General features: G+C 47.5%; 1 long non-coding RNA gene across 1 annotated transcript in view; it reads right to left on the bottom strand.

Annotated features, from left to right (window-relative positions):
* LOC135921933 (uncharacterized) overlaps positions 1–26,024 on the bottom strand; it is a 373,935-nt gene extending 347,911 nt beyond the window's left edge. Inside the window, exon 1 of the long non-coding RNA XR_010570678.2 lies at positions 25,852–26,024. This is a non-coding gene — a long non-coding RNA (uncharacterized lncRNA). The remainder of the gene's footprint in view (positions 1–25,851) is intronic.
* Positions 26,025–26,257: the final 233 nt, after the last annotated feature.

Raw genomic sequence — 26,257 nt, 5'->3', positions numbered from 1 at the left:
GCATCCAAGCCTAGAAAGCAAGTTCTGACTGCAGCGTTTGAACGTCTGTTAAGTTCGCTGGCTGGGAGCTCAATCATAGTGCAGACTTTAATACGCATCACATCTTTTGGGTGACACGTACGCACTGCCAACTCTAGGAGGCACTTCGAGGGTAATGTAGATTGTTATGATCTTCGAGTCATAAATTACGGCTGACAAGCGTTCTTTTATGGGCCGTCTTATACAATGTTGTTAGAACTAACTCCTTCCTCATATGAGGTTGTGGCTGGCAGGATGTGGCCTCCCGACGATTGAATGCTACTGAAGTGGCCTTCGCCTTCTCAGCATTCCGCATCTTGAAATAAAGTGCGACCTAGTAAGCGTGTCCAATTGCTAAGAACGGGCCTAATGCATCGTGACAGGAGGTATCTTCCTAAAAAGCATGCGAAAATTGAAAGGTTCGAAAAACAAGATGACGTTTAATTTTCTTTTTCAACAAAAATAATATTTTATCGGGACAAACATGCCAGCGCTTGGGGCATTTATCTAACAGTAGCTCCTTTGTTTGGCATGTAAGGAAAGTGCCAGTGCTTCTATTTTTCAATACACATAATTTGTGTACCTAACTGTTTGGATGTAAGTAACGCCATGGTGCTGTAGACATACTTTCTTGTTTGTTTATTTTAAGGTCTGCACCATTCACCCTGACTCCTGCTTAGGCCACTCCCAAACTTTTAATTAAACTTCATTCTCTTCATATTATTGTTTGGTGTACACAACCCTGAAGTGCTGGCCTATACGGTCTTTAAACCATGCAGTAGCAGATATACAAGTTCCTGCGCTCAAGTAACTTATTAAAGAGAATCTGGGACCAAATCCACAAACCTTTTAGTTCCTAAGTGATCTTTGTCATTGGCTGGCCACCTTCAATAATAGTATGTCCAGCATCAGGAAGGGTTAGAATTTGCTTACGAACAATTCTAGCGTAAGAGATTTAACTGAAACGGGCCCTAATACTCGCGCTTCCCCGCCGGCCTCTTGTTTTTCTTTTCTCTTTTTGCAGTTTTTTTTCCTTTCTCCGCTATTCTTTCCGTATTTCTTTCCAGCAAACTAGAAACCTTTTATTCTGGTCAACCTCCTTGCTTTTACAATTCTCTCTTTCTTTCCTAACTGTCATTGGTGTCACGTGTGATAACACATGTCCACGCAATCATCCGGCGCTATAGAGTATATAAGATCTAAATAAGTAAGCAAACCAAAACGAAAAAAAAAACAGGAAAGAAAGAGGGAAAAAGAACGTGTGGCTCTCTCGTATCACTTTCGCGGCGTTTCTCATACCGAGAGCCTGCACGTCGCAAAAAGTGTGTTGCCAGAGAAACCATCTCTACACACCGTGTGCACGATTAGCGAGTAGCCCCCTTTGTATCCAGCCTGCAGTCAAAGTGTACGCGTGTGTACGCCACGCACCGGACCGGAATCAGAGGAGACAAACCGCGCACACGCCGCATTATGCCCGGCCCGAAACAGAGCATATGTTGTATACTATACAAGCGAAGGCTCAGCTACAGTGCCTCTCTATAGTGCTGTGAAATACTTCCAACAGCGACCGAGTTATTGCGAAAGCGCGCATTCAAAACGTCGCTACAGTAGCGAGAAATCGTGCCACTGCTTCCAACTTGACTTTGCGTTACGCGGTCGTACAGCACGCCAAACCTAAAGCGACGTTACCGAGCGTAAATAACGCGGCACAACCAGGCGTGCCTGACAGTATACAGCGAGCCCGAAATTAAGGGCTGCCTGCGGAGTCTCTCGCAACATAGGGCATAGCCGAGTACCGACCACCGCAGGCGTGCCCTTACACCACTTAAGGCATCCATCCACATCCACAGAGAGAGAGAGAGAGATTTCGGGCACGGGGGGTTGCGACACCAGCGCGCGCTCTGCGGTGAATGAACGGCATATGGGGTACGTGTGATGGGCGCCTTGTGAATCCCTCTGTAGCCTGCAAGCGGCGAAGAGGAAAAAAAAAAAAGCTAAGGTCGTAGGAAACAAAGAGCCGCAAATGACGCCGGGCCTTGCCGGCCGCGATCGCGCGCACCCGTCTCCGGTCGCGGGTGCGCGCCTTCCTTCTTCCCCAACTCCCTCTTCAGCCGCCCCCCCCCCCCGCTTTTCCTTTTTTATTTCGCCACCGGAGGAGGAAGCCCCTAAACAAACGCCCATAAAAGACCGAGAACAACAAGAATGACGAAAGGGACAGAGGGAAAGGGTGAGCACAGAAATCAGCGCGGGGAGAAGGCCCGATGGGGTCGGAGGATAGGGTTGATGTGAAAAAATTGCAACCGGTCAGACAAAAGGAGCGCTCAGGTCCCGATGGGGAAACGCTTGCGCAACTGAAGGCGCAGATGCATCCAAAGACAAGTCTGGACTGCCAATGACACCCCTAGGGGGTCAATGACATCACGCTTTCTGCCGAAGACCTCCTCCTCGCTCGATTTGGACCCTTCCCCCTCCACCTTCATCTTTCTTTTATGGTCGTTTTGTTTATATTATTTTTTTTTCTAAATGCTTTATAGCCGGCTTTCTTTCCTCCAGGCGTTGAATACAACCGCGTCCTGCGACCGAACGTTGAATTCACCGGTCGCGATCACTCACCCCGCTTAACCGAAGTAACGAACTCGAAGGCGTTTCGTCCCCTGCTTTATGTAGCTGGGCCAAAAGCTCTTTATCGAAGTGAGCACAAAGGTTAAGCGAAAATCGGCCATATAAACTAGCTCGTTGTCTCTAATATTACTTTCTGTAATATTTATTCAGCCGCTAATGGATATAAAAAAAGTTATGCTCCCGTCCTTTACCCCCCCCCCTCCCTCCCTTAAAAAAATTAGAAGGCGTTTGTAAACAAGTTGTATAACTAATTAATCGCATGCACTGTTACAGAGAACTGAAGACACTATATTCGGCATTGTATATTGTTTCAGATGGGAAGGTGAATGCCCTGGGCTGTGTATAATCTTAAAGTCAAGTGAGAAAGGCAACATATGCGCTAAGTTCTAGTGACTTTAGTCTTCATGTCGAAGTGCCATCTGTACGGCCCAGCCTGCTGGCAGTCTTCTTTCATTGGTTCGCACCTTCCATACAATTGAGTCATTTAGCGGGCGCCAATCATGTCGTTCCGATTTTATTTATTTATTTATTTATTTATTTATTTATTTATTTATTTATTTATTGACGTCTTCTAAGGACTTATTAAGCCCACTGCTGACAACAAACTTTCTCAATCATGATAAAATTAATTATCGAGCTCATTTCTTGAAGCTGGATCCCTAAAGGGAACATGGGGAACACTATAGGGAACACGAAAATTTATAAATAGCTACAAGTATACATGTGTGTGTGTGTAGCGTGATAACTAATCGTTTTTGTTTCATATACATTAAAGAGAGAGATATATATAAACGGGATGGGAAAAACAGGGAGGTTAACCGGATGAGATTCTGGTTTGCTACCCTGCACTGGGGGGAAGGGGGAGGATACATTTGAGGCCTGCAGCCGGGCTGAGCTTTCCAGATCCCGTTATTGCATTCGTCGCTCTCTCTCCGCGGAACTCGAGCCTTGATTTACGCTGGCCGGGCCGCGACACTGTCTCCACCGGCCAGCCCTCATTCACCTTCCTATCGTGGCTTGCGACGCCGGGAATGGAGAAGGAAATGGATAACGCGTGATGCAAGAGTGCGGAAGTGGGCTAGCTTGCGGCGCACGTTTGCTCCCTCTCCCACTGCAGCAGAGCGAACTGCCATGCACGTATATACGAGGTACTCCATGTGCTTTCCTACGCATCGCGTCGTCCTCACGAGTGTCACTCCACCAACGTTGGAAACGCAGGGGCCACTTTGTGCAGCTGCTAGTACATCCCTAAAGAAGTGTAGGCCACTTGCATACTTGACACTTGGACACTTGCACACGTGTCAAGTGTGCAAGCGGCCTTGAGAATTGATGGGCAGCCAGCTTCCTCATCTCCCCGTGCGCGCGCATGGAAGCACGTAGTGGCTAGTAGACGATGCGAGGCACCATCCACACTCGCGGCCGAAGTGGTGCAGTGACAGTCACAAGGACTTTGTTAGAGTGTCCTGAAGAACTTGACTGGGGGGAACCGAAGGCTCCCCAATCAAGTTGGTGGCTCCGCCCACGACGGGACAGGGAGGTGGTGACTCTCCGCGACGTCGCGGGCGCTCTGGACGGCCTGTAGTTGGTTAGGGAAATCCGAGCTCTTCAGCAATGCGTCCCACTTGGACTTGTATTGAAGGTCGGAGCCCGCGTTGTACGGGCACAGCCAGAGCATGTGGTCGAAGGAGCAGCATGCGTGACCGAATTTGGAGCACGACTGCGGGAAGTTCGGGTCTATCCAACTAAGCGTACTGGGGGTGAGGTAGGACCTGGTCTGTAAGAGTCTGAAAGTAACGGCCTGAGCCCTGTTCAGTTTCGGGCTAAAGGGAGGGAATTTCCTCCTGCTGTGTCTGTAATGCGACGTAATTTCGTGAAACGTGGTAAGATTATCTTTGAAGGGGCAATCCTGTGGGAGAGCCGGACCGGACCGTTAGCTCGGGCGCGGTTCGTGAATTCACGCGCCAGGCAGATGGCCCGCTCGTTAGGGTTGCAACCGGCTTGGTTAGATCGTTCACGTGGGCCGGGAACCACGCTATGGTATGACCTCCAGTTTCTTCTACCGTAGTAATACGAAAGGATCTGTTGACAATGCCGGCTGCGTGTTTAGAAACTCGAGCGGGCGAGAAAGCCGTGACCGCCGGGCGCAAGTCGGAGAAAATGGTCGTCGGGTCCTTTGCGGCTTGAAGAGTCAAGGCTATCGCGGTTTCCTCCGCCTCATTCCTGTGTTTAGTGTAGATTGACGCGGCGCTGATAAGTGTTCCGCACGCGTCAACGACCGAGATTGCAAACCTGTCTTCGGTGTAATATTTGGCGGCGTCGACGAAGAATGTATCTGTCCCGTAAGGATCGATTCGTCGAAGAATGGTTCTAGCCCGCGCTCTTCTGCGTCCTTGGTTATATATTGGGTGGATGCTCCTCGGTAAAGACTCAACCTTTATACCTTCCCGGGCTAATTTAGACGGGGGGCGCCTGTCGAGCGGTGCCTGTATAGTGAATAGACCAGCTTCATAATGAATCTTAATTCCCGGCTTAGTTGACGAAAGCCTAGAGATCTGTGCAATAAACTGCGCTTCAATTAATTCATCTGTGATATTGTTCATTCGGAGTTCAAGTAGTCTTACCGTGCTAGCGGATTGTGTAATACCGAGTATTCTTTTGACGCCGGACCTGATGAGCGTGTCGAGTTTGTTCTTTTCGATTTTGCTCCATTTGAGGTACGGTGCCTTGTAAGTAATATGACTGATGAAGAAAGCTTGGGAGACCCTGATTAAGTTGTCCTCCTTTAGTTCCCCCACCCCCCCCCACCCCGCCCTGCTTGCAATTCTAGTGATGAGTCTCAGTATATTTTTCGCCCGCGCGCCTAGCTTTATAGGGCTTCTGCACTACAGCCTTTGGCGTTAATTAAAGGTCCTAAAGTTCACCCTCGGAAGTGGAGCACAAACGCGCTTCTAAGAGCGCTGCGCATACTGCAGTCCGGCCGTGCCACACCATACCTGGTTCAACCAGTGTGTAGTACATCAGGCGGCGACTCCGCTCAATCTCGCGGTCATGACCGAAACTCACGGTACGGCAGTCTGCTTTAACAGACGCCGCAGAAGAACATTGTCCACGGCTCATGCCGGCAACTCAATCTCGGCGGTCGGCACCAGGGGAAACCCGGAGGAGCTGAGGGTCGCTTGAGGATTCCAGCGTATGCTATTACACCCATTTGCATAACTAATTAAAGAATAAATAAAGCTGCGTTACGATATGAACATTAAGTGGGTGCCACGAAATGACACGAGGTCGGTTATCGTGACCAAAGACTGCTATGATAATCAGTAGTGCCTCCGACAGTGCCCGGTCGCCCTATCACGCGTCCCTCGCCTTGTTCTGCCGCGGCCTGCAGAAGCACTGTGCAAGTGGTCAAGCCCGGAGTGGCCACCGACTTGGCCCGTCCGGGACCCGGAAGGATGGCGCAGGCACGGCTCCTCCGAAACGGTGCCTCCTTTGTATGGAAGGAGTGAAACGGCGCCCGTCGGCCTGCTGTTGATGCTGCTGCCACTGATGCTGATGCTGCTGAGAAGAAGAGGGGGGGACGTCGCCACTTAGCCGTAATCACGGCGCCATCCATTTGGAGCCACGTCCAAGACAGTGAAGAGGGGAGGGGGGGGGATGATTAGGCACGTCCCACGTGGGCCCGGCGGCCGATCCCCTTTCGCGGCGCGCGCAGCGAGGTGATGCGGCCGAGGAAGGCGCCCGCCGGACGCTTATCATTAATCCGGCGCGCCTAGCTCGCCCTAATGGATCAAGCGCCCCGAGCTCTGTCAACGGCCGACCCCGCGCCGAGGGAGCCAAGGTCGCCCCTCCTCGGGGGCCGCTCCTTGGACGCGCGCCTTGACCGTGTCGGCCGGTCTCCACCGACGACGAACAAGCGTCGCCAGGGGCAGGCTCCAGCGTCTGAACGCGCTAGTGGAGTCGAACCATAAAATCTCCTATAAAATTTACTAGAAGGAACTCTCGCGCTGCGACCGTTCAGATACTGCGCGAATGATCTAGTACATTGATTTGGCTAATCTTCGTGCCTGTGGCTCCATACGTCCTTGTACTGTCATTTATTACGCATTATATTTATAACCTTTCAAGAATGAATTAATTTCTAAACACAGAAGTGCTGTGACTCTGCCCCCATGCCCAATCATCGCGAATTACGCAATATTTACTTGAAAATTTGCAATGTCACAAACCGGTTTGAAACCAAAAGAACAAAATTGAGGCGAATTCATGTATTGCCCATCGTTCCCATGCTGGCTGAATCGCCTTATTATGGGGCTTCCGTAGACAATAGCGCCCGAGTTAAATCCATTAATTTTTGTAGTAAACTCTATCGGGTGCACCAAACGCTTGCAGAAGGGCGCGTGACGCTTCAGTATACGCAGTGATGACTTCAGCCGCCGCAGAATTAAGCTGTGTGTGGATCCAAGGATGGTTAGCGAGAACACGCGGACATTTGTTCTTAAAGACGCGAGCGCTGTTAGCTACTTTCTTGCCTAATGCCTATAGGCATTAGGCATTCTTCACATCATTCTTAGCATTCTTCACATCATGAGCCAGTGTCACTATAGTGACACTGGCTCATGATGTGAAGAATGCTCCTTTCGACGAAGAATCAATAAGAGCGATGTAAGAAGGTAAATGAAATGGGAAAGGCAATGGTTCTGAATTGATGAAAGCAGCAGACGCAACCGACTCGTTAGCATCGACTCACAAGCCCGCTCTCTCTCTCTCTCTCTCTCTCTCTCTCTCTCTCTCTCTCTCTCTCTATATATATATATATATATATATATATATATATATATATATATATATATATATATATATATATATATATATATATATATATATATCAACGCGATGTTATCAGTTCCGCGCTTTCAACTGCTCTACATTCAGCGCTTGTTTTTCGATTCGTACGGTGCTATACCGCGCTCCACTTCAGAGGGATCCCACTGCTCGCACTCGTCGCTATACAGCCTCGCTGCGCCCCCTCGACAAGGCATGTGCGTGTGCCGACGTTCGGGACACCAATGACTCGGTTGGAAGCAGTACAGTGAAAACTGCTCAATGACACATTTCGCGCATTAGCTCAGGTGCTGACGCGTGAGCTTATACTTGCGCTCACAACTAATATGACACTCGAAACACATCGCTTCACTCACTGCTCGCTATCACCGGAGCCGTTTTACTGAACGGACATTGCGGTGCGAGTACACCTCGGAGGAGGCAATTCTGGACACGTGCATAAGAGACCCTTGCGTTGCCGACACGGCGCGACGAGTTTTGTAGCGCAGACAGGTATGAATGCGCCTCACGTGACTGAAGATAAAGCCGCATTGAAGAGGCAGCTTCGACTGCAGTCGTACCAACGTCGCATTCGGGGAGAAAGCAAAAAAAAAAAATTCTGAATAAATTGTGGTGGCAGGTTTCTTCCACCTGCACAGCGGTTGCTCGCACTGCACTCCAGCTCAGCTGCGGAAAGTGTCCGGCGCTCTTCGCCTTTGCTGCTCGCTGCCTGAATGGACAATACGTGCACTGCTTCAAGACGTATTCGCAGCGCAGCCTCTCGCACTTACGGCCCGAGGTCTCAAGGTCTTATTGCGGTCGAAATGAGCCTGCGCTGCCTGCTCATGGCTTTAATGACGTCTTTGCGCCAGCCTCAAACGCATATGCCAGGCACGCTGAACAACCGCCGCCGCCGTGAGCCGACTATCTGCTACTCTCGCTTACGATCTCGTCGAGAACAGCCAGCGAGAACTAAGAAAATTTCCTGGCAAGAAAGAAAAATCGATGCTGCAAGCTATACACTTTTGCACGATCCTAACGTTTAATGCCCCAGTTTTCTTTTGTAGTCAAAAATAATCCTAAACTGTAAAAAAAAATTAAATGAAATTAAATGACAAGAATTATATTAGCTGTCTTTGTATATGCAAGGTGCCAAAAAGTCCGGCGACAACTTCATCGTGCTGCTAAAGAAAAAAAAAGAAACTATAAAGTTGATCAAAATACACAGGCACACTACTGCAGTTCTTCTATTGAGAAACGGAAAACATTATCTGAACTCTATATTTCACGCCTTATTCAGCTGAATTCAATAGAAGCTATGGCCAGGCGATATATCTATTTACTTTCCTATTAATAGAATAATGATTTATTCGCGATTAATCTGTTGAGGTTCCATGAGGTAAATCGAGTAAGCATCGGCACTGACGGCCCCACTTCGCTTGTTTAAAAGCAAAGAATGGAACGACAGAGTGAGCTTCAATGCGTTCCGGCTAAGATTACGCCTTTGGGTCTTTCAGGACAGACTCAACTGATGTGCGCTGCACTTCGAGTAAGCGAAAGGTAAATTTCGCATAATGCAAGCGTCTCTTCTGTGCAGCTGGCATGACTGTTAATAAGCGAAGGAACTCTACACCAGACTGAGAACGTTGACAAGCTTATTTGATTTCGCAGTAGGACCTTCTATTGTGACGGAGTGAGCTGGATACGCTTTATGTGTCTATTAATGCAAGGTGGCGCTGACATATTGAATACAAGTGGCAGTTCAAATAGTACGGTTTGTTTCTTCTTTTTGTTTTTAAGCACGAAGTGCTTTTAGTTCCCGATGTCGGCGATCTTCAAGTGACCTTGAGTCAAAATCCAGAGCCCTTATCCGGGCAAGTTGCAAGAACAAAACGAGATCGTCCAGCAGCCAGTCAGAACTAAAAAATATGCGGTCTCTAATTACATACGCAAATTACTGCCCAAAGAAGTTACAAAAAAATTTTGCTTCAGAATTCTTCCAAATGTTTTTTTCACATTATCACTCAAGCTGTAACTTCTAGTACGCTGAAGGTTTATTTGTCATTTCTAATAGCGACGTTCAAAAGGCAGATACAGGGCACCATACACTTGATTGTCATCTTTTGGCGCTGAGACAGAGTTGCCTGCCTTGAAGGCCAACTGTCCGTGAGTTCCGCGGCGCGTGTTTTGCTTTGCTTCGAGAGATGGCGCCACGCTGCGTGGCACCTCCTTCAGGCGATTTTCTTCTTGTAGCTGGGCAGTGCGCTCTGTCTCCCTGGCGTCTTTCGCTGCCTGTCGTGCTGCCGTCTTCAGCCGGTTTTCTAGCTGGGCAGCGTGCATATGGACCAGCGCACAATATGGTGTGGTGCAGTGTAGTGTGGCGGTGTGGGCCGTTGCAAACATGTACTACACTCATTTTAAGATCGTGGCCAGTATCATCTCCAACCAATCTGCTTTGCCTGTTGCCATTTCATGCTTACATCTACTCTCGATTGCGGGAGAGCCAGGAACTTCTTTTTTCTGGAAAGTTCATGTACATAAATTAAGAGCTTTCTTTATTTTTGTACATCCCGCACGTAGTAGTGCAGTAGTAGTAATAGACATTATTGATCAAAGGAGCAATGGCGCCATCTTCGCCCTAGGCGGGTAGCGTCCTCAGGCCGCGGACTCTGGTCCGCACCCTGTCCACTAGGTTCACCTGGTCCTCAGGGTTGGAGCTGCAGGTCAGCCGGGCCTCCCACTGGTCGACGGTTGGTTCCCTGATGGGATGCACGCCGGTGCTGTCACATTCCCATACTATGTGGTAGAGGGTGTTGGGCACCTTGCTTGCATTCTTTGTTGTAACTGGTTGGGTACATTCTGTTCAGGAGCATGGGATGTGAACAGCAGCTGGTCTGAAGTCCACAAATTTGATTATTCTGTTAATAATTCGATTTAAAGCTTCAGATTACTGATCAGGTTAAACTTTATTCTCGATTTCAAGACATACTACAGCCATCGTTCAATTGCCAACACATCCACGAAGTCCCGGAAGTATAAGATTTGACCCCACGTCGTAAAGCAGAAATGGGTCACCTAGATTTTCTCTCTCTCTCTCTCTCTCTCTCTCTCTCTCTCTCTCTCTATATATATATATATATATATATATATATATATATATATATATATATATATATATATATATATATATATATATATATATATATATATATATATAAATGGAGGAGGAGGAGGATGAAAAGAAAAGAAGGAAAGGTAGGGAGATCAACCAGACGCACATCCGGTTTGCTACCCTACGCAGGGGAAGGGCTTTAAGGGAAGAAAATAAAGGAGAGGGAGAATCCAAAGTAATGATGTTAGGTAAAATTAATGGCAAAACCTTTGCCTCTGTAATAACTAACAGCGTGCTCTGTGAGAGCCATGCAAACGTGAAAAAAAAAACGGAAAGCAGTACCTTACGAGAGCCGTCTTTTTATTTTTCTGGTGGCATTATTTGGGTGCAAGAGAAAATATGTCTTTTAAACAACTCTGCAGGGCAAGTTCATGTCAAGACATTTACATATTTAGGTCTGAAAACAAACCGTAATTTTAGCCGCCAGCGTTTGGCTACATAAATGACCAGATAAGTAGGCTAGTAAACTACATTTACCCGTGGAGAGCTTTATGTAAATGTCCTGTCGTTCTGAATACTGTAACACGTGCGTATATAATTCACGGTGACGGGCTTGCCGTCGGAGAAAACGCCCGAACAGTGGCAATCTGCGACCTCGCGTTGAGCATGGAGCGCCATAGGCGCTGTAAGTTCGCGAATAAAGCGCATCATGATCATCATCATCATCATCATCGTCGTCATCGTCGTCGTCGTCGCGGTGGATGCAGAGGGTGCAAGCACTGCAAAGGTTTGACATGGGTATTTCTCCGAATATTCTTGAGTGCTAGCTTAATAATCATGCATCCCATATGCAGGTCAGCCTATGAAATGGACAAAAGGAAATATTTATAATGATTTTTTAGTATATTTTTTAAGACGCTTTCTTTTTCATTGTTACATGCAACGGCGTGCGTATTTCGCTCCGAAACAATTTAATTTCACGTCGTTTTCATTCACATCTGGTAACATGGATACCTGTGTTTCGTCGGAAGTAACTGACATGATAATCAACAGGTGCAGTTTCCAAAAGAAGCATTTCTGAAGGGAATTTCGGCCACGCACCATGCTCACTGCACGAAGAAGTCAATAACAGCCTGGTGGCAGCGCCTGGCTTAAATTCATCTTCGAAACGCTGGCAGACAAGCACGGATATTGTAAATAATGCAGAGTAGAATCAAGCTAAAAATGCTGAATATATATATTATTTTGAATTTTAAAAATTTTTAACTTGCATACAGCCACCTCCGTACCTCTGCCGCGCAGCGAAGCACTAGCAAAGGAACGTACAGTATATCGCAATGTTTAGAACTGCGTAAAAGTCGCAGACAGACCAGATAGACCAGATGTGCGTTAGCGCCCCAGGCGCCCCATGTGCCCTTTGCAGTATTTATCGCCCTTTTCATTTTTTTTTTCAAGGGTGCCGCCATATTACGTAGATAGTCGCGCCATCTATGAACAATCAGCATGCTCACATGGGCGAGAGCTCCATGTTGTCAGGTGTGTACACCCGGGCCCTGTTTCCGCATGGTGGCTGTTTTCGAGCTCGCGGCGGACTGTTTAGTATGGCGTGGCGTCTTCTACGCCGGAAACGGTTCTGTGAGAGATGATGATGAGGTATGGCCGGAGTTTCTGCAGCATTACTGAGGCGGACGCAGCACCCAGCGCCATGTGTGCGCGCGCGTTTTATAGAGTCAGCCTCGGAGATTTAGTTGTGTACATCTAAATATTAGTTTCACGAACGGGGCCTTTACGCGACATTCTCACTCTCATTCTAATCTGTGGTTAAGCAGCAAGGAGTAGTTAAGAAACACACGCGAAGATCGCGTATCAGCGTGGGTACCGTTCTGGTGCATACTTTCACGAGCGTTCCCGTTGTGATGCGTAGATACATGGCGCGACTACCTCGTTTGTTGGAGGCGATTTCCGACGACGAATAAAGAAAGCTTTGGTTAGTGATAACACTTCACCGTTGTGTGAATCACACCTGTTAGGCGGTCGAGTGGCTGGTTGCGGACAGCGCGAGCATCCGAAGCAGAAGTATAGAGGCTGGGTTATAGATATTTTCCTCCTATATCTCACGGCCCGAGCATACGGCATGACCGTGCGTGCTTTTTCCTAGCCCGTGCTTTTCTTTTTCTTTTTCCGCAGACATGGGTGAACAAATCGGTCGATTGGTCACTCAAGGCACTGCGTATGTGTTCCCTACTTTACAAGCCGCAAAGGGATAAAGCCTGATTTTACGAAAATTGTTTGCTCACAATTAGCCGTTGCATTCTTTTTATACGATCCCCTTTCGATATTAGCGATTCAATAGGGCGCTTTCTGTGCAAGTGCTGCTGGAACACCGTCCCCATCGCCCGTCGGCCCATAAAGCGGTGAAGGCGCTTTTGTGTTTCTTAAGGACGACGGGTTTGTGTGCGACCATCTGTGACCTTTAATGCAATTTCTGTAAGACCACACGCGTCAGCGAACTCGCCGCAATTTCCTTCTTTCCTTCCCTCCTCTCTCTCCCTGTGATCTTTGTTTTCCCCTTTTCTATTCCCCCGGTGTAGGGTAGCCAACCGGACGTTATTCTGGTTAACCTCCCTGCCTTATACTTTTCTCTTCCCTCCTCCCCCCTCCTCCACAGGGCAGAAAGGCAATGCCGAACCAACAAGCTCTTATATGCATCATGCTGGTTTAGCAACCGCAGTGATCGCTGCGCTGAGCCACGCTTACATAGAGATATATCACAGTGATTTCAAGTCTATTCTAGACTATATGCGTGCGAATTATGCCAGTCGCTTACGCAAATATTTTGTGCAGATTGGCGTTTAGACGATTTGGGGTTGCATTGGGTTGGCCGCGCACGATCACTCTTATGTTTTAGTTCCTACGGCAAGCGAACAGATGTGAGAATATTTTCCAATTCGCGTTGAAAATTATAGAGACGACGCTGCATTTCGTCGAGTATATACCAACCGATACAGGCAAAATAGTTCACAAGTACATACTGACCGCGGCTGGTGAGGCCCATATCGCATGCTTGCGCAGCCCATAGAAATTTCTGCTGACTGTATATCGTTACTGCTGCACCGAAAGGCTACACAGTGGTTCCCCGACGACCATGTACGAACTGACGTCGCTAAATATCTCGCAGAATGAGCTAAAACGGCTCGAAATCGTTCCGCTGTACGCGACGGCAACAAAGTCAAGCAACGCCGCGCCGGCTCGCGCAAGCCAGAGAGAAGGAAAGGCTCCGAGCGCCCTTTCCTCGTCGCCCGATGAAAACATCTATAACTTAGACCAATGTCCCTACGACCAGTCAAGTGCGCATAACGCCTCATGAACGCAACACCAAGGTGAATCTCTGTGCACAAATCCTGTGCACAGTACTCGTCTGCATCTGGTTGAGCTAAATATGCACGCAGGATTTCATTTAGGGACCATATACGTGTAGGTGTAAATGATATCCTGCATGCATACGTGCAAACCACTGTGGCTTCTGGGTTGTTGGGTCCAGTGGTCAAACGCAAGTTTCGCACGACGCAAGGGAGCAGTGCCTTCGCATCTAGGCGCTAAAACGCAATATGGGCGTCAGAGGATGTAATTCAAGGCCGTCTATGTTTCAGCGTCTGCTTGCTTATTTCCGACGGTGCCACAGTGCACATGCATCCATCGGAAGATTACATTGTGGTCACGAGGAGCTCTGTAATTTCTAGAGCTAAGTCACAATACCAGTCCTCTCCGATGACCGAAACAATGTAGTTTGCAAAGCTGACTTATAGCGGGAGTGCGTCCACGTGCGAGGCAGCCCCCGGTGAGAAAATGACCTGCCTTTCGGGTTGCAACAAGTTTTGCGGTAGTTATTTTGAACATAATGCTTAGCTTGAGCCGCCGAACAATGACCAGCTGAGGGTTGATAAATGCCACCGTAGAGGTAGGTGATGTTACGGAGCTATCGGCATACTATACGTGCACAGAACCATCCGTATACACGCTCGAAATGTAAAGGTATTTGACGCTATGAGACAAAACACATCGGGTCTTCGAAATTCCAGGGTTCGGAAGCCGCATCAAAGGTTCAGACAACACTCACTGTGCATGGTCTTTGGGTAATACCAACGGGAGGATATATATATATATATATATATATATATATATATATATATATATATATATATATATATATATATATATATATATATATATATATATATATATATATATATATATATATATATATATATATATATATATCCCGCCGCCAAGGCTTGTGAATGGTGGCGCTGGCTAGCACTCCCAAGGTTGTTTCTAGTAGTAATAGCATAAATACCCAAGAAAGTGGATGGTAAAACGGCGACGCGGTAGCTCAGTTAGTGAGAGCAGCACGAGCGTAATGTGAAGACGTGGGATCTTGCCCCAACGGCGGCAAGTTTTTTTCATCCACTTTTCATTGTCATTAAATTCTCATTTCTTTAATTCAATTAGTAAGTACAAGTAATTTGCCTAGCTATGTTGTCCTTGGTGTCTTTGTATTATATATATATATATATATATATATATATATATATATATATATATATATATATATATATATATATATATATATATATAACCTGAGCGTGGGCTCAGGGCTCAGCCTTAAAGAGACACTAAACAGAAAAATTATTTTTTCTGTATCAGTAAATTACCTCTCTACGACACCAAAACACAACTCTTACCACTATAAGACGCTTGGTAAGCCAGAAAAAGCGCAAGAACGAAAGAGCGGCGGCGACGCGTCCTTGAAGTTCCCGCACCTGGTCGCTGTGACGTCATGGATTTTGATGGCATGTTCTAGGGCCTACTTAATTATATAGCCGTATAGATTGACTACATTGTGTTCTAAAGGAAACAAATATTAAACATGGCAAGTTTCGGGAACCTTTACTCAGCCAACGCGGCCCAAATGCCAACACATACTTTGGCATCCCTGACGTCACACTGACGTACTGGCGTCGGGGTTTAGGCGCGAAATTCAAATACTGATACTTCGACCTTCATTTCCTCATCTAATAATCAAACTATTATTTTGAAATGACTGCCTGCGGGGTTCGCAAACAATGCTTTATTAGTCTAAACTGATTTATTGTTTCGCTATAGTGTCCCTTTAAGTGCTACCTAGCGTGCGCGTACCTTGCAGCTGCCAGCATGCTGTACCGCATGCATAATACCCCATGAAAAGTGCTTGGTACAACTTCAGCAAAAAGTCTTCCGAGGGACCCCATTTATAGCTCTTGCCACAACACGAAGGATATGAGCGAGGCTGCTAAGTTTAGACCTCAGTGCGGCAACATGTTTCGTCCATGGTGCATAAAGAAAACAAATCACCTGTGGTACCTTATAACAGACACCATTGTTCCGTTAACGATGCTCAGATACCCTGCCATTCATTTTCGCGTTAATGTAAACGCGGCACACACTGCTGTTGGCCATTGGAGGCCTTGAAGCCGTATACTTGGGTGGTAACCGTGGTAACCCCGCACGCATTTTGGAGAGGGTGAATCATGCGCATGTCGTCCTGGGTATGCACTTGTTCTCACAATGTCAGTGATTTCAGATGGGAGGACATTTATCGTAGCGTTTCTTGCACAATCTACGCGCACGTCTGCCGCGTACGACCCTTCAAATGTCTTCAAATGAATTGTCCTCAAATGCATGAAGGGTCTTCATGCATTTGAAGACCCTTCAGTCTTCAAACGCATCAAGGATCAATCTTCTGACGCAGTATAATTTGCTTACCAACCGGACGGTCACTTCTTCCCCGCTCAGCAGTGCAGCCCAAGGATGGAATAATGTAGCCATTTATTCTGTCCCAATTCCTTTCGATTTCGCACTTCAACATCGTTCCAGCGACGTTCCTCTTCATCATCACCAGGATCGACCGGTCGTGTGTGATGGATGATGAGCAAGGAGTAGAACAGAGCGAAAACAATCGCTACATTATATGTCCCCAAGTCGGCAACACTGTGACCTCCTTCCCCCTCCCGCAAAACGTAAGACCAGCATTCTCGAAATCCCGTCGTAAAATATCGAACGTATTCAGTGCTTTCAAGGAGTCATTCGAATCCCACCAATACTAATGTTTTCATTGGTTTACGTATAGCAGGCTAAAGCGATCGGCTTGTAAAGCTCGTCCGGCCACTTCCCCGGCTTCATTAGGGCTACAATACGGCTTCATTTGCAATTATCTCGAACAATTCCTAAAGCTCATGCGGTTTTATAGAACGATAACAAAATTCGCCATGGTTCTATTCCACGATGACAAAGTCAGCCCACGTGATTCTGTCCCTTACTGAAGCCGATGAGCGTCGAGAATCCATGCATTGTTGTGGGCACATCAAGATACTCAATGTATGGGTCTGCCACGATACCCATGGATGGAACAAGTTCATTAGATTCGTCCACAAGTTTACGGTATCCCTCGCCGACGTTCAATTCGTTCCAACCTTGACGCAGAGTCGTCGCACGGGATGTGTCCCTTCCGGATGCCGAGTTTACCGAAGACTTCCTATAACCATTCAAATATATAGATAGGTGATGTGTTAGTTGTAAAGATGCACCGAGCATCTTTCAAATTTCTCTATTTGTCAAGCTTGTCGAAATGCCAGAGAACGTGTCGTAGAGCCTGGCTGCTGTCAGAAAGTTTTGTGGATGATTTCATTCGTCTGTATCATGGTTACACGTGGTGACGTCTTACACGAACGGCCTTGCATTTTGCGTCAGTCGATTAACCATGCCTCTGCGCGCTGACTTCTGCGGTTGTGTCATTCAGGGCTATAATTCTTGCGGGAAAGCCATGCGCAAAGGAAAAATCATGCGGAATTATCTACAACTCTCGGTGTGAGGCTGAAAGGCTATGCGCCGCAGAAGACGCCTCGCGTACTGCGCTGCGCCGACATTTCGCCACCGCATATTGGTAGAACACCGTCTGAGGAGGCTCAGCGCAACGCTAGAACTTACCACCGCTTTCAATGCTTCGCTCTTCGTGCGAAAGTGCCTAAGTTATTGTCTTGTTGACATTTGAGCTTGTTGTTGTTGTTGTTATTTGTTTATTTCTGTATTTACTTGCTGGTTTGTTTGTTTGTTTGTTTGTTTGTTTGTTTGTTTGTTTGTTTGTTTGTTTGTTTGTTTGTTTGTTTGTTTGTTTGTTTGTTTGTTTGTTTGTTTGTTTGTTTGTTTGTAGACTTGGCAGATTTGTGTGCTTGGGGTACGTGAGTGCATGTTGTATGGCGAAAATGGTAGTCTCTGCATCGTAAATGTGTTTTGGGATAGCCGGCTCCAATGTAGCCCCCATTCCACTTCATCTATATTTATTAAACAGCTACAAAAACACCTACGCACATAGCCAGCCAAATCTCTGCTACGTGCACTTACTGCAACGCTCTCCCAGGGGGGTTGGTGTGCCTTAAAGTCTTCAACCGCAATATGCGGTCTCTAGGAAGATTGCATGCAGCGCAGGCATCAATCGGGAGCAACGAAATTTCGCTCGTGGATCGATGCAGCCACCAATCACTGAGAACATGCGCCGTTTACGCTTTATGGCTAAACATCTAAACATACTTAATGATTCCTATATATATATATATATATATATATATGTGTGTGTGTGTGTGTGTGTGTGTGTGTGTGTGTGTGTGTGTGTGTGTGTGTGTGTGTGTGTGTGTTTTCATAGAGTATAGTTGGCTTAGCAACGACAAACAGGTTGCTCTAAGGCTTTCAAAACTATTAGAAAGAGGGAGAGAAAAAAATGAGCAAGGTCAAAGTAAGTAAAAACAACAAGAACAAAAAGACAAAAATCTTTTGCGGGGGTACGCAACCTTGTAGAAAACGCGCATCATATACTGTGTCAGTTAACGTCCATATTTCGCTTTTACGCCTTCCAGGTCAGCCGCTATACTTGCTGCGAGCGTCCGACGACCCCGTGCATATACATCACAGCAGCGCTCCACGCGACATGATCAGTACATTTTTTGAACCTCTGTCGTCATAAACCACACTGCTGATCGAGTTTGCGCCGCCGCTCGAACACCCCTGCACAATAGTGCGAACTTTTATTCTTAGTCTCTGACGTCACGTGTTCCGGAAAAGCGGCGCCTGCTGCGGAAGGGGCCATTGCGCACCTCGTTATAATTTTTGGTCATAATAATTACATCGAATTGGACGAAGCGATTTCAGATACGTGTATCAGACCTCACAGGGGTTCAAAATAGGTGTCTGCAAAGTTTCCACCGACACATTTGTTCATTGGTTTGCAGTAATGGTAGAGAAGTGGCAAACACAATACTATGCTGTACGAAGCCACTCGGAAGAAAATTATTTCAACTTCAGTAATTATTACGGGACGTCCTAATTTTGACAAGAGAGAGAGACCGAGAGATGAAGAGGGAAGGCAGGGAGGTTAACCAGAGGTCTCTGGTTTGGTATACCTTACACTGGGGTTGGGAGATAGGGGTTAGAAAGAGGACAGAGAGGAAAGGACTAAATTTTTTAATAATAAAAATTTTAAAAATGTACGCACAGAGGGACACACACGAAGGACGTTCCTGTTAGAGACGTTCACAAAGGCGGGTAGATTGCAAGAAGCGCAGTAGAGCTTGCACGGTCTTCTTCTGTGACGTTAGGTCCTGTCGGTGGTGCAGAATTCCTTCTTCCGATAGTGGTCGATCGTCCAGCTGGTTGAGTTCGTGGCGAAGGGATTCCCGCTGTGGGCTGTACTGCGGGCAGTCGCACAAAATATGGCCAGTGGACTCTTCGTGGCCGCAATGGTCACAGGTTGCGGTGTCGGCCATCCCTATGCGGAATGCATAGGCTTTGATAAAAGCAACGCCCAACCACCGTCGATACAAAAGCGTGGAGTATCCACGGCGAAGCTTTGATGGGACTCGAAGGCTTAATGTGGGATCAAGGGAGTATAGTCGGGAAATTCCTGAAATGTGACTCATTCCATTGCGACGTGGTGCACTGGCGAGCAAGCAAGCAGAGCTTCCGTGCTGCATCAGTTCTAGAAAGTGGCATTGGTACGTGGTGGCCCTCAGTATGGGCTGAACGGGCAGCTTGATCGGCCCGTTCATTGCCGATATGACGGCGTATGACAACGTTACGCATCAAGCCATCCTCTCTGCTCTCGAAGAGGTAGGAGTGGGTGGTCGGATGTTTCAATGGATACACAGCTATCTCTCCATACGATCCTTTCTTTGTAAGCACCGAGGAAGGCCATACTTATCTACATTATACCGCGGCGTCCCCCAGGGCGGCGTACATAGCCCTGTGTTATTTAATCTAACCCTAATTGCTCTCCTTAAGCACGTGCCAAGCACACTCAAGCTATCAATGTACGTGGATGACATCTGCATATGGATGTCTGCAGTAGCACGCCTACAGTTGCGAGCGAGAATTCAGAGAGCCGCCACCCAAACTGCCATCTACCTCCGTAATCGAGACCTGGAAGTTTCCGCCGAGAAATGGGCATTAGTGCCATTTACGCGCAAACCCATGAGAAACTGCAGCATAATGATAAATGGCCAAAAAATACCATATGTCCGATCTTACAAGTTTCGAGGTGTCATAGTCCACAGGGACTCATGGAGCCCTCACGTATCATACGTGAAAAAACGGTTGGCAGGCATCTACCATCTGTTCAAGTTTTTCACTGGCAAGACTTGTGGAATGTCGACCATTGTTTTGCTACAACTAACTTTGACAAGGTATTTCTGAAAGTTATACCTTCAGTCTGTCCATGGACCCTGTGCATATCTGTTCAAGGTTTAACTTCGCCATCCCAATTAGTTTGTCTGCAGCAATAGGAAAAAATAGTTTAGCAGTTTGTGGAGACTGCAGATGGAACGAGCAAGGATGTGGGTGCGGCAGGAATGGTGCAAAAGACGCGTTAACTGCTGACGCAGCTAAACTAAAAGTATGTTAATTTATTTGTAAACACCACAAGCAGTACATAGTCACGCTACACTTGAAGTAGAATAATACGCGCGCACTATGGACGCGATTTCGCGACGAAATACTTGTTCCAAACAAGGAGCGATAGTATTTATCTCCTTTGACACCAGTTAAATCGCTGTTGTTTAATTACCTTCTAGACGCATTTTTAAACGTCTCCTTTTGTCGTCCTGTAAATCCCTAATCTTCGATTATTCTGCATTATAGATCACCAGAAAATCTTCTCAGAATCACTTGCCTTCTGTTTCGAGATAACTTGGCAATCCCATGCTCCATTTTGACATACGCATTTTCTTCCAAGCCACCGTGTCTTTTTTTTTTTTTTCTTCTCCACCCAGCAATACAAGTACCTGGAACTTTCGCTGGTCTCCTCTGCGTGCCTCAACCATTCTTCACACTGAATCTTGCTTTTGGATCTCGTGCTTCAAATGCTGACCCACCCCCTCCCCCATCCACCGGATTACATAATTTCAAATCGAGAACTCGCGCCTGCTCCAAGGCATACAGGTGCGTTTAAGAAGGTGAGCGCCGGTACATCATTGCGCTATTCCAGGTTCCGCGAATTTTGTCGTACTTATTGTATGACCCCAAAAGTGACGTGTACTCCACGACAGCAGCCCTGCTTTTTTCCTCTATTCTTTACCTTCTTCGCCCCGGCTCCCGAAAGTAAAATACGTTGTTCAGTTAAAGCAGAGGATGATTTAAAATTTTGGTCTTCAGTACAGGCATACTACACACGACTAGTTAGTAACCCTGCCATTTGTGAGATTTAGGTGAAATAATGTGAATGGTGCATTGACAATCTGATTAGTATACATTCCGCACATTTCAAGTGGTTGTCATTTTTTCCTGGTGAAACGACAAGTGTGAGGCTACGTGGTGTCTCTATTTTGAAGATATGTCTGGAATAAATGAAAGCACTGCTGGTACGGTTGAAGGCCGATACATTTAGGACAAACACATTACCTCACAGCTCTTCACGACAGCCAAGAAACGGAAGGCCACTCCGCGCAGAGTTGGAGAGGGTATACATACGCCTGTACATACTTTCCGAACACTACGTGGACTCGAACTCGCGGTTGAGAGAGAAGCGAGAGAGGTACGAGAAGGAAAAAAAAAAATAGAGGTGCCCTTCAATCCTTTGTGCTTCGACGGTCCCCGGAACCTGACGTTCCCCGCGGCGTAAGCTCTAAGCTTACAAACAAACGAAGAGAAAGTGCATTCAAACAGACGGGACGTTATGCAACGCGCGCGTAAGCGAATGCGCCCGCATCTGATGCGCACCACTCTTACTTTTTTTTTTCCCCATTGCCTGTACTTCTTCGTGCCCCGTCGCAGTGTCGCGGTGCCACGTCGTTACGCCGCGATGTGCACAGGGCGCGCCGTCAGGAACAGGACTCGCGTGCACCGACGCACAATCGGTGCGCGAGATCCAAAGAGCTTCAGAAGAACGGCCCAAAGTACGGGGGGGAAAGAAAAACAGCAAAGCTGCGCGCCACTCTCCCCTTACCTCGTATATGATTTACACAAGGGACACACGCAAGAAGCGACACAAGCAACAAGCCCCTTCGCTCTGGCGGCGTGCAAGAAGCAAGCCCCCCCCCCCCTTCTTGCTACTCCCTCCCCCCCCGGAAGAGATAAAGGCCTCCCAAGGACCACCGTCCTCCTCTCTCATCATAGAAAGTCCCCCGAGGGTCTGTGAGCATCAAGGAGGCGGAGTATAGGTTGCCTCAATGCGGCCGCTTTCTTGCGCCGTCGGGAAGCGGCGAAGGGTATCGGGCAACGACGTCTTGTGCGGCAAAGCTCGGGGGATCGGCGCTGGTGGGACACGGGAGGATGTGCTCCCCGTCCCCTTCGTGCCCCCGTCGAGCAAGAAGACGGGGGCAGGTGGTGGTGATGCAACACGCCGCCGACTCGGCGTGGCGCGCCCGAAATCGCAACCCTTTCCCAGCCGGGGATCGCCCGACATCCCCTTGTCGGCCAGGGGAGCGATAAAGAAGCAAGAAGGAAATCGGGAACACGGACGGAAAAGCAGGTAAGGGTAAACACTGCGCGGTGCCTTGAAAGAAGAGCGGCTTTGCGCGGGGCGAAAAGAAGGCGGTACAATGGACGCCGATCTGCTTTCTCCTTCAAGACGCCTAGACCTTAACCTTGGTTCGAGCCCTCCCATCTAACGGCTTCTTCTTTAGCGTCTAAAAAGAGGTCCTGTTTTTTTCCTATTTCTTTTCCTGTGCTCCCCTCACTCGGTTCAATGGTAGAGTGTAAAATCGTTGTGCCTCAAAGGATGAAAAGCAGAAAGATGAAACTGCCATCGCAACAACGCGAGAGCTGACGATGTAGGGAGAAAGAAGCGAAGGTGAAAAAAATAAGAACGAAAATTAAGTGTCAAGTACCAAAAAAGATCTTTCAACTCACCTGAGCGACGTTGCCTGGTTTTTGGTATTGCCAGCGGTAATCGCATCACGCAACTAAAGAACCTTAAACGTACAGATTTATTAAAACACCTGCAATGGAAAAGCTCCGAGCAGTGAAGAAACTGGCGATGCTCGACTAACAACACTTCGCGCAGCAGAAGCAAAAGAAAAGACAGACTTGACGAAACATGAACGCTCGCAAAGAAATAACACTTTCGCTGCGAAAATAAGAAACGAGGCTGCTTTCGAAAGTGATAGATAAAGAAGGAACAAGCATTAGGAACAGGAAAACGAAGCGAATATGAGGCATGGATCTCCGAGGTTCGAGGGAGGATGAAATAGCAAATGCTGGCGCGTAAAAAAGATAGAAATGAGAGGTCTACGCGGCGAAGCAGGCAACCAAGCGTATAGTTAAGCGACCCAGACAGAGCCTGCTGCGTGAAGAGCCGAGCAGCGATCGAGTCGTGCCATCTCGGCGAGTGGAGGAGACCTGCGTTCCCACGGCCACGGTCGGCTTGGCTTCTGGAGCATGCGTCGCGCACCCTTTGTGGCCTTTTCCGGGCCAGCCTGCACCTGAAGGCGGCAGCCGAGCTCCACTCGGCCGCAAAGCGAGAGAGAGAGCGAGATTACGTAATAAAGGGACGTATATATAACTTTGTGAGTGTATCATCATCTGCGCCTTCTGGAAGTATCCCTGGTAAAAAAAAAAAAGACAAATGTGTATCTTCGTTTGTCTGTTGTCGTTGAACACGTGATGGGCCGTGAAGAGCCTAAATTCACTTTCCATTGGAGTTTAACGCCCAGACATACAGCGAAACTGTAAGGTACAAGCCAGCGGATGAATGCATATATCGCCATGGCGTCTGACGAGAGATCTTCGTATCCTACGTACTTTCGCCTACTGGTGTTTGTACTAACGTTCGTATACAGGTGGGTGTAGCCTGTAAATTTCTACTGCCACCTGTTCGCAGATCTTCTCTGGCGTGGACACAGAGGTACCACCGCCACGTATCCGGCACGCCTATATAATACGACCAAATGCGAGATTCTCAACAGTGCCCTCTCCTTGGCGATTGCTTTTTTTTTTCTTCGGTTCGTTTTTTCTGCACTTTTCTTTCAGAGCGACACGTTTCACCCCTTGTAAGAACTGTGAGCAATGTCGAACAGTCGGGGCGGTGTAACTGCATTTACCACACCACAGCGGCGCCAGGTAATGCAGGGGGAAAAGCCAACCCAAAGATAGCCTTTCTGCTAAATGATGGTCACAGAACTGCAGTGCACGCTGACTTTATTCGGCGCATATAAATAGGTGTCTACGGTGCACAGTTCATAAGGCCAAGAGAGCGCGAACAAGGCAGGAAAGGGACAGGCAGCATATAACCAGACTCACGTCCAATCACCCTGTGGTTTTCGGTTAGCGAGACATTATGTAACAAAGCAAAACAAGATACTCAAGCGTGCCGGCCGCGGCCATTGCAGTAAAGTGGATCAAGAAGGAATAAAAAGACAGTGTGACCGCGTCATGGACAGGTGAGAGCTGCTTCGACAAGAAGGAAGTGAAGATTGATACTGGTGGCAACAGTAAACGAGGTCAGCCTATAGGAGAGGGTGATCGGGGAAGATGGTAAAGCCGACAGTTGCCTTTCCCCGAGATCCCGCCACAGCTGCCGTTGTAATAGCTCAGGAAGATATGGTAAATGAGGCCAAACGACAGGAAAACTCACGATGCTAGTTAGAACTGTGCCACATGGCTAAAGTCGTTAGCAGAGAGACGCATATACAAAATTGAGCCTGAGACCATGAACAAGCAAGTTCAGATAAATTACTGAGCGGCACTTTTCTGCTAAATGCGTTCGAAATCTGCATTTACGTACTATATACCGGGCCAACGCGTGAACATTGGTCACGTCGGCGCATATGGAGAGCGACATATAACTGCACTGCCTATAGTTACCAAGTCCAGTGCTTTTTACAAGTTTCAGTACAAGTAAGCTTCTACTATAGCGTGTGCTGCTCACTTTCCGGTCAATCTCGCCTGCCAGCGAAATGTCCTTCCAGCCATGTCGGCTCCAGGCTGTGAGTGTCCCATCGCGAGACGCTGTGGAAACCAACACACTCTGTGAACGGTCGCGTTTGCGGGCCTTCCTCTATGGCTGGTGCAGCAAGACGCATGCATACAGCGTGCAAAACTATATAACAGCCAATTATACCTCATTTACATCGACTTATTCTATATCGCCATACAGACGAGGCCGGATTCAGCCCAGGGACAACATGCGATGGACCACAGCATGAAAGGAAGTCTGCACCCTTGTAATTAGCATGTGCAACATCTCACTCTCAACTTAAAATAAGTACAAAATTGAAATTTGAATAGATTCCACTTAGCGGACACAACAGAAATGCAGGTGAAATGCTTCAGCAGATTAGGGAGGCTTATGCATAGAATATGTATCAGCATGCAAAACGCGCTGTCTTTGACAGGAGATGAGTTGCATTCGCCCAACTGAGGAAGCGAATGCTACGCTGCTCCAACCTACACTTATTTAAATGATCTCGCCTTTGGGCTTGTCGTTCTAAACAAAAATAAATTCACAGGCATGTTTCCATTGAGGAATATGTGGCTAACAAGGTAGATAAAAAATTTTCTAAGTGAAAAACATTTTGACCAATTCCTTTGTAAAACGTACACGTATTCCTGGTAACTTGTTGCACTATTTATGTTCCTCATGAGTCATACACTATATATGCTCTACGAGAGAGTCCTTTGGCATAAGAAAAAACTTGTCCCAACAGCATTCCTGTTTCCATTATTACGAAAAAGGTCATTACCGCACATTCGTCACTTACAGGAAACAATGTGCATTGTTGACCGCAACTTCCTCCCGGCTTTGGTGGATGTCACGACACCGGCGTTTCTAAGATTCCCGCACTGGATTCAAAGCTTGCACCGGGTAAGAAAGAAGATTCAGCGAAGAGAGGAGAGAAATACGCCTAAAGTGCTCACAGAGAGAAAAATAAATCGTTCCTGCTGCCATTGTTGGGAAATTTTGTACGCGGCGGGCCGCCGTTGGTAGAGCCTCGTGGCAGGTGAGCGCGCCGGACAGGAAGCGGCGGCCGAGGCGGCACAAGGAGGCCCCGGAGCCCTATTGGCGCGGCGGGGACGACAGGCGACACCGAAAAGCGGCGCCCCGCGCTTGAGGGGCGATCTGCGGACGGCGCCGGAATTTCAATGAGTTTCCCTCGCCGCCGAACC

This window comes from Dermacentor albipictus, chromosome 1 (assembly GCF_038994185.2).
Source record: "Dermacentor albipictus isolate Rhodes 1998 colony chromosome 1, USDA_Dalb.pri_finalv2, whole genome shotgun sequence".
Classification (NCBI taxonomy): Eukaryota; Metazoa; Arthropoda; class Arachnida; order Ixodida; family Ixodidae; genus Dermacentor; species Dermacentor albipictus.
This window is presented reverse-complemented; position numbering and strand designations above follow the sequence as displayed.